A 5,510-nucleotide genomic window follows, 5' to 3' on the forward strand; every position below is an offset into this window, starting at 1 on the left:
TTAAGGAGTCAGATGTAACTATAGGAGCAAAATGGTAATTTGGCCCAACTGTACTTACGAGCATCTGTGAAGGGTCATCGTACTCATAATTGGTTATATCCGATGGACACAGAAATATATCTTCGGTAAGAAGAGTTTAGCTGTTGGTCTTTAGTGAAATGCCTGACAGTTAACGGATGGTGGATCTCGTGGCTAAAGAGTTTAGTCAACTATTCACGGGCAGTTGGAGCTTCGAGCCACATGTCCATTAGGTCCCTTGGGTAGTTTGGATAAAGTCAAGAACCAGTGTTTGGGTTAATTTGAAATGTTCAAATTGACAAGAGGAAGTTCGATTATATATGATATAATTGGACTGGTTAATTATATATGATATAATTGGCTAAATGTATGAGATACATTATTTTGGAGGAAACAAGATATAAATATGATTTATATCAAGTAGAGGAAAAAATACTATAGTAGATATGTGATATCAAACTATAGGTTAAAAATATAATATGATTATATTTATTAATTAGTTAATTAGTTAATTATATGATAATTAAGCCAAAATTCATGTTTGGATGTGGGTTAGTGGGATTGAGTTGGTTATTGTAACCGATGAAATAAAAATGAAATTGTTTCATTTTTTGAATCGTTCAATCGTTGTCCAAATTAAAGAGAGCACGCGTTGGTAGAATAGAAAGAGATCGCTTAAGCATTTCGAGAGCCTATACGATAGCTTCTCTCTGCCTAAACGATTGCCCACCTTACACCTAAACGATCGCATAGCTTCTCTAAACGATCATATAGTGTGCTGATTTTGTTAAATGATCGTATACCATTTCTTAAACGATCGTTCAGTAAAACCTACACGATCATGTAGTGTCTTATAAACGATAAGCATCGTGCTATGCGATAGTGCCTTTTTCCCTCTCACTTGCTTATCGCCTACACGATATGGTTTTCCTCCTTCCTCTACCAAAGACCACGCTTTGGGTTCTCACTCCGAGAATACCCGGGGCACTTTTCTGGTGGTATCGTCCCCACGGCGTTCATGTTCGGGTGGTTGTTTATGCTGCTGTCGTTGACGCTGCTGCTGGGTGTTGGTAGATCACTTGAAGGGTTCCTCTACGTTGAGTTCTGAAGATTGAAGATTGTTTTCAACTGGTATGGCAACTTATTCCCTTGTTATTTTGTTGTTCATAGCATGCCGTTAATTCAGATTTGTTTGCATAACTGTGTGTTTGAATGTATGTGGTTGTATTTCGGTCACGTGAGATCGGAGCGATCCGAACGTGCTCATGGAACCCCCGCTCGCATGTCTTCACATGAATGGTCAGGATTATACCATCTATGGTCGTTCACAACACTTGTAAACCTCTACAAAGTGAGTTGTATACGTAGTGTCACCAGGATAAGGTATCCCTCCTTTATCCTTATACTATAGACCTTTTAGGTTTATTACTTAAGGCATGATCCACTTGTATATCTCATATACATGCTTAACTGTACACACAATAACCACAGATATTTGTTTATTGGATATGAGTAAATGCAAATAAAATAACTCGTATTTTATTAATAATAATGTGTACAAAGTTTACAAACTACGAGATTCCAGGAGAATTAGGACACCAATCCCAACAAAGTTTACATATAATAACCATAGATATTTGTTTATTGGATATGAGTAAATACAAATAAAGTAACTCTTATTTTATTAATAACAATGTGTACAAAGCTTACAAACTACGAGACTTTGGGAGAATTAGGACATCAATCCCAACAATCTCCCACTTGTCCTAATGTCTCGGGAGACTAATGTACAATATATGAAAAACAAGTACAATGAAACCACCAATAACCTCCCACTCAATTGGTTATTAGTGAAAAAGAGATAATTATCCAATAATTAATATTATTATAAATATATAGATGATAATTAACTTATCATAATATATTTATAACCTATAGTTTTAATATTTCATCTCATGAAACATATAAACTGTAGCTCTTTTTCTATTCCATGGCACTTAATGATAGAAAAAGAGTATCTCATACACCATACTGATCATATCTCATATATAACTGAATTACCTCTTGTCAATCTGAACATTTCAAATCACACCAAGAACTGATCCTCAACTTGAATTCATTGAGATACCAAGGGAACCTTATGGACCTATAGCTTGAAGCTCTAACGGTACGTGAATAACTGACTAAACTCTTTACTCTCGGGATCCACCATCCGTTAACTTCTAGGCACTCCATTAAAGACCGAAAGTTGAACTCTCCTTACTACATATATATTAATCGACCACTGGATGTATCTCATACACCATACCGATCATATCATATATAACCGAATTACCTCTTGTCAATATGAACATTTCAAATCACACCAAGAACTGATCCTCAACTTGAATTCATTGAGCTACCAAGGGGACCTTATGGACCTATAGCTCGAAGCTCCAACGGTACGTGAATAATTGACTAAACTCTTTACTTTTGGGATCCACCATCCGTTAGCTTCCAGGCACTTCACTAAAGATTGAAAGCTGAACTCTCCTTACTACATATATATTACGTGTCCATTTTAACCAATTAACAGTGCGAAAATCCTTCATAGATCGCTCGTAAGTACAGCTTAGCCACTAACCGCTATGCCCCTGTAGTTACATCTAACTCCTTAAGTACCATTAATCCCACTATGACTGAGTCCTCTTTTCCAAAGAGAAGTTGTGGCCACTATGTTCAAGCCTCGGAATAAGCCCTTAAGGGAGCAATCTATCAACTTACCCCTGCTTCGGGCAAGAAGTGAATTTCATCTTGTGTATTGAGTTCACGGTGCCAAAATCAGACAAGTCTAAAAAATGGTAAGTATGTTGAGTTGCCAATCTGGTCCCTCGCACTCATACTAATCAAAAGACCACCCTCAAAGGTAGGAGTTCCTAAAACACCCAGGATTGAGGTCGTGTCACATATGGTCATTTATGCGAGATGTAAGTCTCCAGTATCAACAACGTTGTATACAAAGATGAATCATCCCGTGGTCCGGTCTTATACAAACTCTTTGTATAGGACACCCCCGCTCGCATGTCTCCACATGAATGGTCAGGATCTACCATCTATAGTAGTTTACAACACTTGCAAACCTTTACAAAGCGGGTCGTATCTGTAGTATCACCAGGATTAGGTATCCCACCTTAATCCTTATACTACAGACCTATTTAGGTTATCACTTAAGGCATGATTCACTTGTATATCTCATATACATGCTTAAGTTTACATACAATAACCACAGATCTTTGTTTATTGGATATGAGTAAATGCAAATAAAATAACTCTTATTTTATTAATGACAATATGTACAAAGTTTAAAAACTATGAGACTCCGAGAGAATTAGGACACCAATCCCAACAATATATAACTTGCTTGAAATACTGAGACATTTATGCCTGTTGTGAATTAGGCTAGGGCTTAGATACACATACTTTTCAAACTTGAGCTGAAACTTTTGTGAATTAAATGGTCTCAACCAAGGATATCAAGCACACCGAATGTTCGTAGATCCACAAAATTTAATTTCCAGTTGATTAACACCTCCATCAGGGATTTCCTTTTCAATATAGTAGACGATAGACCATTTATTATGAAGGTGGAAGTAATAAAGGCATCCACCAAAAGTGTAAGGGCATGGAAGCTTGGACTAGAAGAGTCAACCCCATTTCAACAACGTAACGATGTTTCCTCTTAGCTCGACCATTTGAGTAGATGTATAAGGACAAGAAAACCGTGACTCAATGCCAAGATCATGGCAAGCCTTGTGAACCTTGACATATTCACCTCAATTGTTGGTTTTAAGGCTTTGACCATTGTTCCGAATTGATTTTTAACCATTGTGATAAGATGATTAAAAGCAGCAACCCTGTCACTTTTTAGCTAAATTGCGTAAATCCATGTGAATCGACTGAAGTCATCCAAGAAATGTACATAATACCTATAACCTTCGGTGAAAAATATAGGAGAGGGGCCCCTCAAGTCCAAGTGGATTAGACCAAAAGAAGCATTAGTATGAGAATTAGATAATTAAAAAGGAAGAGCATGTGACTTTCTCAAGTTACAAACTTCACAGAAAATAACTTCTTCATTGACTTTCACTGGTAAATTACATGATTTAATAACCCCTTTCAAAATTTTTAAAGAAGGATGACCAAACCTTCTATGCAACAGAGATTTGGACACCATATTGACAGTTCCATTTGGACCAACTACAGAGCAAGTCATTATTTCCTTTTCCGACTTCAAGTTGGTTTTTTCCAAGCCTGAAGCACTACTAATGGCTCTAGTTGATCCAATCCTATACAACCCATCACTGAGCTCCCCCTTTAGTAACTCCTTACCCGTGTGAATATCCTTAACAAGACAATATTCAACATGAAATTCAATAAACGCTTTATAGTCATGAGCATGTTTGGATACACTAATGAGGTTCTTACTAATTGCATGCACACATGAGACATTTTTAAATTTAAGAAAATCATCATCAAGAGGCAAGAACCAATATGGAAGATAGCAAAAGAGTTACCAATAGTAACACTCTCTTTACCTCCATATTTAAAGGGATTTTTCGTGATGTTGTGATCAAGGTGACATGGTTTGATGCACCACTATGGACGTACCAATTGGAATTTACGAATGATTCGGGTGTTGCCACAAAAGCGTTGGTGCTTTATGCTGCCATATAAGCATGATTCAAAGTAGTGAAGTTTGTATTCAGACTTTGAGGAAAAGGTCTAGGGTCCTGAAAACTGCGGCCATTTTCTCCTACATTCTGATTAGAACCAAAATGCTTATTGAGAAGTTGGTAGAACTTTGGAGCAGTGTGATCAGGTTTGGAGCAATATTGACACACAAGTCCATTGTTGCCATTTCGACCTCTTCCCCTCCCACGACCATTACCCTGTTGTCCACTTCCTTGTTGTCCATTTCCTCGTCCATTAAATTATCCTTGAAACTGCCTCTATCCTCCACTGTTCTTCCCTTTGTTTGTGGTTAAATTAATAGAGGATGAGTTTTTGAACACATTGGTTTTGTGGAAGGTTTGATGCTCAAGTCGTTTCTCATAGGACAATAGCTCAGATTGTAATTGAGGCTAGTTTACATCCAATCTTCCTTGAACAATGGCAACAACGACATTGTTCTTCGTCCCAACCCAGTAGTATTTGAGAAATCAAGGCTCGAAGAGGAATCGGGCTACTAGCCTGTTCTAAGTTGTTTTCATGATTTTCATAATACGCAAATAGTCATTCATATTTAAAGAGCCTTTTTGAGTTGTTTGGAATTCCTGTCTCAGATAATCTTCCTCAGCATGGGATTGAATCCCAAATAGTTCCTGTATTGCATCCCAAGTACCTTTTGCAGTTTCATATCCCATTACCTGTGTGGCTACTTTAGGTGTCACGGGGTTGTAGAGCCAACCTAAAAGGAGCTAGTCTGTTGCTACCCAAGTTTCATATTGGTGGTT

Source organism: Benincasa hispida, chromosome 4, assembly GCF_027475165.1.
Source record: "Benincasa hispida cultivar pf3 chromosome 4, pf3_genome.v1.1, whole genome shotgun sequence".
NCBI lineage: Eukaryota > Viridiplantae > Streptophyta > Magnoliopsida > Cucurbitales > Cucurbitaceae > Benincasa > Benincasa hispida.